We start from the raw sequence: 13506 nt of genomic DNA on the forward strand, positions 1-13506 counted from the left end.
GAACATTAGAAACATTAGTACCATTGAAGAGGAAGATGGAGAGTGTCGTTTGAACGGTGGGTGTCAACGATGAACTCCAGATTGTTGTTTCTTCTTCGAATCACAATTTCTCGCGTCACTGTGCAGTCGCCTACCATGACTCCAGCGACAATGACAACTCCAACGACATACGCATTGAATGTACACATGTGTTCTCCAGTCGGTGTTATATTAGAATTGATGAAAATAACGTGATCGTCACCTTGCAAACCGAGCATGTATGATATGAAGAATTTCAATAATGCATTATATTTATTCAAAAAGTCTTCCAGTTCGCTGGCTATACGCATGGCTTTAACCGAATTAAAGTTATTGGCGCATGTGAGGATGAATGTGTTCAATGAAGTGAACCTAGCGCCATCTGTCATTTAACAACGTAAATAAATTCGCTCTCTTTGAAAAACAAACTACGGGTCGATTATTTGAATATTATTCATACCAAAATACTAAAATTGCGATTAAAAATAGGAGAAGGGGGTGAACCTTTGAGGTTATAATAAGTTTTATGCCAAATTTGAGAAAAAATAGAAATCAAAATTATTTAGATTTTTTTGCATAGGGCCACCCTAATCGGTATCAAACATATGGTAATTGGTACCCTAGCGGTATCATATATAGTTTACGTCCTATTCTCATGCCTACCAAGTTTTTTGTGCATAATTTCTTGAAAGTCGTTCGAGCCGTTTCGGAGGAGTTCGACCACGAACATCGTGACACGAGATTTTTATATATAAGATGAATAAAAACAAAACGCCAAAAGAGTTGGAAAGCGCAAAATTCGAGGAAGGAATCGTCTGATTTGAGCTGTCTACATGTATTCCATGTAGCGGAGAAACATGTAATGTGAAAGTGATTAAACAATCTGGAGCAAGAATTGTGTCTGAAAATAATTTGATATTATGATGACGAGTTTTGGTAGAAGAATGTACAGGTCGGACTCGATTATATGTGATTCGATTATATACAATTTTGTACTCTATTATATACAGTTTGGAAAAAAAATATTTTTTTGACGTAGGACTACGTCTAACCGGAAGATATAGGGGGTGAAATGGAAATCTAGGCACTGAACAAGTAGGAAAAAATGCAAGATTTGGAACGCTTATAACTCGAGCATTTCTCAATAGATCGCAAAGGTTTTTGCATCAATTGATAGGAAATATATCTACGCATCTATCATAACGAATAACATTTCATTTTTCTTGAGATAAATAATTGAATAATTGTGAAATATCAAGCATTCTCAAAATTCACTATGTGCCCATTTTTGATTGGTCCATTTTGTGCTCCTCAAATCGTACCGACCAAAACGGGCAACCAGAGCAACAGCGAAATAGAATGAAGCACGATTGGAAAGGAAAAAGAAAAAAATGAACGAAACATTGGTCGCAGTCTCACACATGCGTAATTCTCGAGCCAGCCAGTCAGCTTAAAAATCCCCGCTCCGCTGCCGTAACGATCATTCTCATTCAAACCGTACACCACATCGGTTAGCATCACAACACATCAACAAACCAACCCAAGCACCCATGTCTGGACATGGTAAAGGAGAAAAAGTGAAGGTAAAGGCAAAATCCCGCTCGAACCGTGTTGATATGGAGTTCCCCGCAAGGGTAGCTAGGCCGAGCGCGTTAGTACCAGTGCACCAGTCCACCTAGCCGCCGTTATAGAGCTTCGGCTGCCGAAGTGATCGAGTTGGCTGGTAAAGCTGCTCGCGACGATAAGAAAAACCGCATTCAGAACAGAACACATCAAGACAACAACAGGCAGTTGCAGCGAGTGGCGAGTGGCAAACGCAATCGCAAAACGGCAGCAGGTAGCAGAAGAAAAAAGTTTGTTCTTTTTACAATCTGCTTTGGTGGCAAATCCAGAACAAGGCGGCATCGAGGGCGTTCGAAATGGTTTTTTTTTCAAAACCACGAGTACTAAGTTTTCTAAATTGGAACCATTCCATAAAACAAGGCGCTTTTCAGGGCCATTAAACCTTCCAAAAAAGAGTTTAGGAAATAAAGTTCAATGCGTTCTAAAACATTATCCAAAATAATAATAAAACACAAATTGATGTTTTCATAATTTGTTTGCCAGGATCTGATGAGTATGTGAATTTGGCAGTAGTTCTGAGCTTATTGATAGTTGGGGACTTTCAAGATTATTCAATTTTCACCAACTCTTAAATTGTTTCCAGATTGAAAGTACAGTAATTTACAATTAGTTCGACATTTAGCTAATTGGACGGACATATAATGCGACTTATTTAGTTGGACATTTTTGTAAACATAGAGATCCAAATTATGACCGCACATTGAAAGTCGACACTGTACCACTGTCATCGCAAATGTTCAATTACAGGTTAAAATCGCCTCCAATGCGACACTGAGTGGCGCTTCGGTACGTTGCATTGAATGTAATTTACTGTAAAATATGTCACAAGCTGGATGGGAAGAAATTTTCCAACTGTGAAAGCTGAGGCGAGTGGCAAATGCAATCGCTAAACAGAAAGGTTTAGCCGAACAAGATGGGGATATCGAGTGACAACAAAACAATAAACTCTTTAGATTGAAGATAATTTTGTGATCCTGAAAAGGACCCTTTTAAGCCTGCATGTGAATCCAACGAGCGAACAAATCGTAATGAATGTATTTTTTTGCCATCGCTCCCTTTTAACGCTCATTCGTTCGTCTCGTTGGACTCGCCCCTCTGGCTGAGTCTGCCGATTTCTCTCTATCCTGTGAGTGTGTACCGCTAGAGTATAAAACACGCGGACCCCAAAAAAATATCTTATTTTCTTTCAAACCGTAAACCCGTGTGGTTGTACGGCATCGGCATCGTGGACGTAACAAAGGAGGACAAGTTAAGGGAAAGGCAAAGTCTCACTCGAACCGTGCAGGTCTCCAGTTCACTGTTGGTCGCATTCACTGATTGCTCCGCAAGGGTAACTAGGCCGAACGGATTGGTGCCGGAGCACCAGTAAACCTAACAGCGATTATAGAGTTTCGGCTGTCGGAGTGCTCGAGTTAGCTTGCAAAGCTGCTCACGACAATCAGAAAACCCGCATCAAGAACAGAGCAGCTTCGGTTCGGCGCTCATCAAGGCAACAATTAGTTTCAGTGAGTGGCAAAGTGTTTCTCCGGCACGTCGCATTAAATGTAATTTACTGAACAACATGTCACAAGCTGGATGGGAAGAAATTTTCCAACTGTGAAAGCTGTGGCGAGTGGCAAACGCAATAGCTAAACAGGAAGGTTTAACCGAACAAGATGGGAATATCGAGTGATAACAAAAACACAACACCAAAGGTTCTTTTCAGAACCATCAACATATTCATAAAGAGTAAAAAGTAAACTAATCCATTTTTCAGGTAGATAGGTAGGTATTCACGTAGGAGAAGAAAATAAAACAATATATTTAAAATATATATTTAACAAAATCTGTCCCCTTTGTATAGTCCTACGTCACTCCGGTTATGTCCCCGACATTACCCACCCGTCTTTTTATATTTCAAATTTTCAAATTTCAAGAAGAAATGTAACCTTTCAACGTTAAGGTGAAGTTAAGGCCTATTACATCTACAGTGGAAGATGTAATAGGCTCAAACATTTTTGAAGATTTGCTTGAATTTTCACCAAGTATTGTTTATATCGATATTGCATCCAAATTAAGAAAGATATAATTTGGGCGTCAAAGAACAAATTGTAGAGCGGTTAAAGAGATTCAATTAAATTGATAGAAACAATTAAGTTTAACATATATTTTTAGGATAAAATTAATAATAACACATTACAAATCATTAACTTTAAAGTTTTTCACTTCCTAAATGTTATTAAAATCCACTAATTTAGTTGTTCCACTACTATTTCCTATACTAATTCTTTTCATCTTTCAAATGAAATCATCAGAATCGTCTTCCGTAGCGTACTTTTTAATGTAGAGCCAGTTTGAAACAAAAAAAAAGTTCTATAACCCTGTCATTGTTGAAATTCGAACATATACGTAGAAGGTTTTTTTTCCATCAAATGTAATCGTCTATCACCTCCTGAGAGAATCTGGAAAAAAATATTTTTTATGTGAGAAAGGTGTTTTCTGACTTTAAGGGGATGAACCAAAAATCAAATTCCTCTTTTATTTTCAAAAAACGAAAAGTACATGCAAAAAAACGAATTAAAAAAATGTTTTTTGACTCGATTATATACAGTAAACAGAAATCAAAAACTGTATATAATCGAGCCCGCGCTGTACTAGGAAATTTATAAAATTGTAAAGGGTCAATTGGAATATCGATCAATGAACAGGTCTGCGATTGGACCCAGAAACGTGAATACTTGATGGTATTACATATGGTATAACAAAAAATCCATTTTGGGCAAGACGAAGTTTGCCAGGTCAGCTAATGATATATATATATATATATATGATCAAAAGTTCCCAAAATTCTTTCAATGGCAAAAATATCAACACTATGACAAGCATGAAAAACGAGAAAACAAACATTTTCTGGGAGAAAAGAATCTTTTTGCTGCGTGGATGATGGCGGAAGATTGTAGAACAAAATAATAAAGATGTACAGTGTAGAATAAAATTGAATATGTGTAAGTCATTTTTATATCCTTTGGTTTCCCAAAAATCACCATAAACTTCCCGGATAAAATAATATGAACTATACGGATTGTTTTTCCTAATTTTTGGAATTTATAGTTGGCAACCCTGCTTATACGTATAGTACTGATAAACTAATATGGATTGCCTCCCTCATGATTGAATCCTGGTATTGTTTTGGTTACATTACATTTTACCCTTTTTGCATTTTACAAAAGATATTTATTTTTTCGTTTTGTATGTCCAGCTTCTGTAAAAATTGTTTCTATCGACATGGAATCTGTCAACGGTGAAGAATAGAATGAGATTATGCTGAACAATATTGTCTTTCATTTTCATTCCGATTCCGAACATAGCTTTTGAGGTGCTCTCGTTAACTCATCACTGTCATCGGTCATTTTCCGCTTCCAATGAGCTTTATTCATTACTTCTCGGAATACCTAGAAGCTGAGTTCAATATTACTTTACTCATCGTAGTAAATGTGATGAGCACCGACCGTAATATTCGCCGGAAAAACATGGTATAGAGTTGGTCCAATGTGACACGTGTTTACCTGTATGTATGTGGTTAAAACTACATATTTACGCGGTTCATGACAGCAGACTCGATCAATATGAAATGCTAACATTATGAAGATAAGCAAGCGATTAAAGCGAAATGTCAATACTAATGCACAATAGATAAGGAATGCAAAATTAATTCAGAACAGAAATAAATATGTGTTGAGGGTAAAAACCTCACGGTCTACGACCTCCCGCTTCTGCTAAATCATTTAACCAGAATTTCTATTTTTTAGGTTGTATTGAAGGCTGTACATATTTTATTTGATTCATTGGAAGCTATCACAGCTTCACTTCAGCCGAATATTTTCGGGCATGAAAAGATAAATGTCACAACAGACGAAACGAACTCCTTCCCAACAACAGCAACAACAACTCCAGTTAAGGAAGCAATTCAGAGGGAAGAAAGCAATCCATGTTGAATCAGCCAATTTGGCACACACTTTGTCTAGAGATTTCGCTTCCTCTTTTGATTGTCCAATTCATAAATACATCTCGACTACTCTCGCGAACACTGCACTGCGAGAACACTTCGGCTTGTGTGGCCTCCAGCAGGAATCCTGTCGGAGCGGCGAAGTAATCCAGCGCATCGGTGGTATATTTTTGTTACCGCAAGCTGCAAACAATATGTATCCCGATTATCTGGGAGAGCTTCGTTTGAGTTGCACGAGCGAATGAAAAACGCAGAGCATCCTCTCCTCTCCCTCGTCACGGAAGTAGTTAGGAAAATTTCCACATTTGAACCGTTGGCGCTGAAGTTAGATCCCCATCACACAGCGTTTTCCCTTCTCGGGAGAGAGCTCTCAGCACCGGGAAAGGAGCTGAGCGTTGGTGAAAAGTGTGCGAGCGATGAAGTATTGTTCGATTCGTGTTCAGCAGAACCGTCCGCAGCCGACCAGTCTTTAAGCGTCATTCGGATACGACGCCAACGTGTCTCTGTTTTCTCTGCGGTGCGGAGTGACTTTCCCCAAAAAGTGGTTCTTGGAGACATAGGGCAAGGGGAGAAGAAAATAGCCCAGCAAAATACTGCAAGGCATTTGGTGATTGGTGACCGCGCCATTTGGGAATGATTTTGTTTTTGCAACACGACGTCTGAATTAAGGATCACTCGTGATTCAGTGTTGCGGTTGTTTGGCTTTCAGGATAGTGTTTGGCAGTGTGTCCGCGTTGTTCCCAGACTTGGGCAGCCCAGATGATATCGGGGTGGTAAGCTTCCTTTCGGGAGTGTGCTTCACTAAACGTCAAAACAGTGACCCGGTGGGTGGTGTTCGGGTGGTTGAAGGAGAAAAAAAAATCAATCACTGGGCGTTGTATTGCATAAAACAGGGCAAAATGCTGGTGCTGAGAAATGCTGTTTAAGAAGTGGTAAATTGGTGTTTTTTTCGGTGTTGTGTAAAAAAGCAGCAGCGAATGCAATGCCTGGATGCTGGTTTTGACAGTGCGGCGATATAAAAAAAAACAAATTGTTTTTGTGAGATTTTTATAGCCGACTGGGTGCGTAGGAGTATGAGCAAGAGAGCGAAAGTGAGAGCAATGTTCCAGCCGAGAAATCCATGTTTCATCGTCAGCATGTAAATCAAAAAGCTAAATCTAATATTTAACGGTTGAATAAATTCATGACGCATCGTGATCATGCTCGATGCATGGTATTGTAATCCGTTTGTGCTCCCCCGGTAACTCAAAAACCGATTGTCCTATCAGTGTGTAACATCAATTACACCCTTTTGATCTTCGTAACGGAACAGCTGAGGTGAACGGAAAAATAACTATACTCGCATTAGACGAGCAAATTGTCGAGTAACAGTTTGGTGATAAATCTGAACGGAGATTCGTGTTTAACCGGATAATTGGATATCAACAAACAAATCAAAGTTCACAAACATTGCACGGAAGGATTAATACTAATCGTATAGCAAGACTGGTTGTTCGGCAGTGTTCCACGCTCAAACCATTCCTACATTTGAATACATTGAAGGATTCGCACAGCGGGACAGCAGATTCTTAATAGATGCGCATTACACCACTTGGGAGACTTATTTTTATAGCAGGTAGGTTCGAAAGTCTATTTTTGCGCTTTGATAAGGGTCCCCGAGGCAATCATATAATTTTGTTTTCCTTCTCACAAAAAGATTGGCTAAAATACGGCTGTAGCAACAGCAGCGGTCGTTAAATTTGGGTTGTTCCCTTTACGGGTGAATGGAAACAGTCAGAAAAGTGAAAAAAGATCACTCGCACATCAAATTGAAATTGAGCCATTGATGTGTTTTTTTCGCTTCTTCTACTTCACTGCTCTTTTATGGATTTCGCATTTTTGGCTTGGGACGCAGCTGTCAACTAGCAGTGACAGGCGATGATTTTCGATTTACCTAACGGAGCACATGGTCGTGGGGCTACCATCGAGTCTTGATGGCGAACTCTGCAGGATAAAGCGCCAGACACCAGACGATTACGTTTCAAATCCTAAAGAATCGGTGAGCTGCGGCGCTTTCTTGCTTTCGAGTGCGGGTTATTGTACGCTGGTATCATCTGCATGAATTTTGGGCTTAGGTACATGTAATAAAGTTTACACTCAATAATACGCTTCAAAATTATAAATGTCATTTGACGAACACTGAACAACGAGATTTCAAAGCAAAGGATTTGATTTGTAAATACTTCATCTCCAGGAATGTATTTCATATAAATGCAGTATTAAAAGTTAGTAGACATGCTCATATAGAAAGGAGATAATATTATTCACATATTCTCATGCCAAAGTTCAGAAAAATGTCAAGTATATAACATTTCTGCAATACTAGATCGTCTTTTCTTTGTTTTTGCATCGACAGCCTTCGTGTCTTGTGTAAATAAATTAATTAGAAATATGTTCAGAGTTTGTATATTAATTCGAAATAACGTCCTTGTTCATAATAAAAATAACTTCACACTGTAGAGTCCTAGAAATAGCACTGATTATTTGATTCAGTGTTTGTTTACAGAATCCATCCGAGCGGGTTCTGTATGTGAATGTCATCCGCTATAGATGGATTCTGTAAACAAACACTGAATCAAATAATCAGTGCTATTTCTAGGACTCTACACACACCTTCATATGTTCTTCGAAGGAATTAATTTAAAGTGTAAGAAATACTTTAGATAACAATAAAAAACAAGAACGAATTTTGAAGATGATTTGAACGTATCATATTCATAGCACGATTTACTTCAGTGAAATTTATGAAACAAGCTTATATTATGCAATCAAAAAGACACATATAAGTTCGAATCACCGGAACTTGCACAATGAGAATGGTTTGCTACTCCCAAGCGCCATTCACTGTGTTCTTTTTCCAATCTTGCTGGTTTAGGTCAATCACGAAGAGCAACTACGAATCATGCAGTTTACCAAGCTCAAGCTCAGGCAATCAAAATTACACATAAACATCTAACAATCTTCCAAAATCGTTTTTCATCTATTTCATAACAATATCATTTTAGTTCAAATCATCAGTAGGGTGGAACACCCATTTTCGTATACTACCGATCTCATATGAAGCCATCTATAGTATGAATTATTCAATATGCTCTCCTTGCTTTCCGAATATTGCCATGAGACGTTTGGGTATACTTTCAACCAAATTTTCCAGGATATGGTGCTTCAAATTAGTTCTCTGTGTGATTGAGATCTGGAGAGTAGGAGGAATGAATAATTGTTTGCCAAATACATTCGTTACGCAATATTGACTATTCTTCGTAATGGAGTTTTCACCCAAAATCCTGCTTCTCGGAAATGGTGTCTCTTTTTTTTTATCCAAAATATATATTTTATTAAGGCTCATATGGCGTCAGCCTAACGGGGCCGGGAGTTCAATATTTCGACAATGTTTGCTTACAACTATGTTAGTAACGAACTGATGATGGCGCCGGCTAGTGACCATTCTATCCTGGATTCCTCGAGTCGAGAAAGACGCACCACGCTAGATATGGGGTACAGACTAGGGAGCGTTGCTGATTAATGGTCAGCTGCATCCCAATAGGAAGTATCCCGTGTCGGGCACACGTACAGAGCATCGAAGACTGCAACATACCAATTATGAGAACACTTGTAATACTAACCTCGAGCCAACCGCGAGTAATCGGTTACATATTACTAACATAGTTGTAAGACAAAAATTGTCAAAATATTGGACTCCTGGCCCCGTCAGGCTAACGCCACATGTGCCTTAATAAAAAAATATATTTTGGAAAAAAAAAAACTATGTTAGTAATATGTAACCGATTACTCGCGGTTGGCTCGAGGTTAGTATTACAAGTGTTCTCATAATTGGTATGTTGCAGTCTTCGATGCTCTATACGTGTACCCGACACGGGCTACTTCCTTTTGGGATGCAGCTGACCATTAATCAGCAACGCTCCCTAGTCTGTACCCCATATCTAGCGTGGTGCGTCTTTCTCGACTCGAGGAATCCAGGATAGAATGGTCACTAGCCGGCGCAATCATCAGCTCGTGTAGAGTTGTCATGAGCGGTACAACCTTTGGCTCTTGTTAAATAATCAGTGGACTGCACAACCTTCGGCCCGTGCATCTGTAAAGAGTGTGTGTATGTATTGCCGCGACTAAGTAAAAGTTTATCGATCGGATAGGAGGGATATGAAACGGGGACACAACGAAGGAAACATCATTAAACGTTGGCATCGGCGTTTCCGAGGAACAGGTATAGATGAAGCAGAAGATCAGGATCACGGCTACCTAAGATATCCCGGACGGGGATATCCGATTGTCTGCCTTGTGCTCTCAGTGCTCTAGAGAGCTGCGAGCGAGCAGCATGGAACCGGATACACGACCAGACAACATGCTCGATGTCGTGGTGTCTCTGTTCCTAGTACTTCTACCAAAACTCGTCATTATAAAATCAGATTATTTTCAGACACAATTCTCGTTCAAGATTTTTCAACCATTTGAAAATAACTTGTTTCTCCGTTACATGGAATAAATGTTTGATACAGAAAATATGGTAGAATAAAGACAGCCTTAAATTGAAAAGACAGACATCACATCATTTTTATATATATAGATGTTCATAATCAGGGCCCGAAATCTTCGAAGAAGAAAAACGATCATCGACTCTCCTCTCAGTAGCTTCGTTTCAACTAGGACTACTTCGGCATTCGCCGTTAACATGACTAGAAAGTTAATTGACGAACGTTGAGAGCGAGGCTGATTGATGAACTATTCTAGCAAATGGGCATTGAAGCGACCAATGAATACAAACCTCCCTCTTCATTCAACCTGACTTCAATTCACATTACTACTCCTCCTGACACGAATCTCGTTACCAGCGTATACAATCTTATTTTAACGTTCATATAAAGTGAAACGAAAACTTGATTTCAGATGCAAAAAGGTAGTTACATCATTGATGGACGGCTCAATTGTTCACCGATCGTGAACTCAAACCAACGAACTTGGAGTGTTACCAGGTTACGATACAAAAATATCTAGCTCACTTGTAATATATGTCAAACCACGTTGAATCCATACATCGATACATGCATATGTGATACATAAGAGAGAGAGAAACGAATTAATTTAGGGGGGAGCCACTTCAATATGCAATGAACAGAGTTGCCACATTTAATTCTGTAAAATTTTCGAAAAAAATCTGTATGTCTGTATTTTTTGTCAACAAATCTGTATAAAAAATCTGTATTGCAAAGTTATAGAAAAAAAATGAAACTAAAGGATTATTTTCACTCTGAACTTATTTTTCTTATTTAAGGGTTTTTAAAGTCATGTCAATACAACAAAATAATTCATAGAAAAGATTTTCTCCTCTGTATTTTAGGACGTTTATACATGGTTTTGTTTCCGTCAATTTAATCCTTGACGCTCCTCCTCGAGTCATCACAGTCACAGTTCTTCCCTTCCAAAATAGAGTCTGATGAATGAATGTCAACAAACGACCTTAGCAATGGACACAAAAATTTCCCATGACGCCTTCTGACATCCGATAGCTCACCAAGTTATATCTGAGACACTCAATTTTTTCGACTTGGGTAGCCTGAATTCGTTATCCAAGCCTTGTCTATTACCCGCTTCAACGAATTGAGTAATTTGGAGCATCAAATTATTAAGGTTTGGTAGCTTGACGAAATTTTGAGGGTTTAGCAAGGCCGCAGTTGTCAGTTAGTTCAATAAAGAAGTCACGACAAACCGATTTGAAGGTCAACTTCCTAGCCGCATCAAATCCTTTCTATGCTCCTTCTGCATCGATACCAACTTAAACATCCTCAGCTTCTTCAGAAACTCTTCAAAATCTTTCACATTAAGGTCAGCCTCAGCGAATCATTGCACGTGGCTCTCCAAACATAAGTTACCCAACATGATCCACAATAACATTCTTGTCTCGTTATAAAGTTCGCAAAATTAAGAACTTTCTGATCGAAAAGTGCGATTGACGTTATTGATGAGCGGTAGAACAAAGTTTAGAAACAGCATAATCGGTTCAGTCATAGGATCGTTTAAATGAGTCAATACCGCCAATCGTAGGTTTGATTATGGTCATACTTAACTTGGAACGAAAAGAATACTTCAGGCTCTTCAAATCGCTCAAGATTTTGCTTAACAATTGTCTCCAACGAAAGCCATCTCGTTGCGCTGCTTTCATAATTTTGATTAATCAAGGTATCTTTGTATGTACTGTAATAAATTTAATATTTAAAAGTGAACATGAAATTTGAAAAAGTTGAATTAAAAAATTGAAATTGAAAAAAATCTGTAAATTCTGTATCTTTGCTGAAAATCTGTAATTCTGTATATACCGATTCTGTATCTGAAATATATCGAAAAATCTGTAAGATAAAGAATATTCTGTATATGTGGCAACCGTGGCAATGAAGTCCATTTGACGGGGAAAAATGAAATGTAATAGTCGAGTCGTAGAGTGAGATAGCAACTAAACGCCGGAATGACTGTTGATTCATGTTGACGAAGAAACTACTGGAAGAAGTCGAAACTCATTTCCAATTCAATACGAAGGCCACTTTCTTCATAGTCCACTAACTATCGTCAGTTGAGTATGACTTTGCCGAGCCCTGTCTGTTGGATTGAGATCTGAAGACTGGGAATAGTGCTTAGTGCAACCTAGAGAAAAACATAATTGTTTGCAAAATACATGTATTTCTCGATATTAACCATACTTAGTAATGGTCTCTTCACCCAAAGACTTGCTTCTTGGAAATAATTACTTACATTTCTGTTGTCAATATTTAAGTTCTTGGAACCTGATCCAGCCAAACGACAAATAACAACCCCTGCGTGGAATGAGGTTTTACAATGCCACTGTGTTAGGGGAAATGGGGGCATAGTGATCACCCTAGGGGATATGCCCATTTCGTCCAAACTGATGATTTGTCCAATATATCAGATTAAATAAACTAAATTTCACGAGAAATTCCTTAGATACCATTCGCACAAAACTACGGCCGAATGGCTATCGAGAGAGCAATTTCTGTTTTTATTTACATTTTGACTCAAAAGTCATTAAATTCTTCAAACATAAGGTGGATATTAATACGGCATCTATAGTCAATAGTTATACTACCAAACAAGCAGGTGACCACTTTGCCCTCCATGACCAATTTGGCCCCTATGCATATTCATCATTTTCAAAATCGTTTTTTTTCCTCAACTTTCACGGTAGCTCACAGCTATCGATGTACAGCCATTCCATGCTAAACCTATATAGTGGTTCTCAGATTTTCGAGAAAATTTGTAGTTTTGTTTCTTATCGAAAAACATTAGACCCGTATACTCAGGAAAAATATAAGAAAATATAGCGCCTTTGGTCCCGAGACCATGAAAACTATAAAAAACAAATACAATCAATAATAACGAAAACATAATTCAAATTTTCTGCAACTGTAGTATTTTTCCAAAAAAGACCAGCTAATTGGCTTTAATTTAATATATCGAACATCTGAATTAGTCCAGTGGTTCAAAAGTTATGAATCTTCGAAAAAGTCATTTTTGGAAAAAATGCGAAAAAAGGATTTCTCGGATCACCCTAAAATGAATATGGTCACCCTAACAAAAAAAATAAAAAAATACTGGTCTAATAATTTGCGATAAAGAACAAAATTACCACTTTTGACGAAAATATGAGAACCACTCTATCGGTTTGGCATGGAATGGCTGTATAGTAATAGTTCAACTTCCGTATATCTACTGAGTTACAGCATACAGTAAAGCATCGATTATCCGCGAACGCGAAATGCACAAAAAAGAATAAAATTACTTCAAAGAACCCAATTCTAAGAAAGTGTGTTAGCGCT

The 13506-nt window shown here is 38.3% G+C and overlaps 1 protein-coding gene across 3 annotated transcripts in view; it reads left to right on the forward strand.

Annotated features, from left to right (window-relative positions):
* The first annotated feature begins 6106 nt into the window (after positions 1-6106).
* LOC129772787 (uncharacterized) overlaps positions 6107-13506 on the forward strand; it is a 398153-nt gene continuing 390753 nt past the window's right edge. For all 3 annotated transcript variants that reach the window (XR_008742638.1, XR_008742637.1, XM_055776229.1), the window contains exon 1: positions 6107-7241. The gene's annotated coding sequence lies outside the window, so the exon portion shown is untranslated. The remainder of the gene's footprint in view (positions 7242-13506) is intronic.

The sequence above is a fragment of the Toxorhynchites rutilus genome, chromosome 3, assembly GCF_029784135.1.
Source record: "Toxorhynchites rutilus septentrionalis strain SRP chromosome 3, ASM2978413v1, whole genome shotgun sequence".
NCBI lineage: Eukaryota > Metazoa > Arthropoda > Insecta > Diptera > Culicidae > Toxorhynchites > Toxorhynchites rutilus.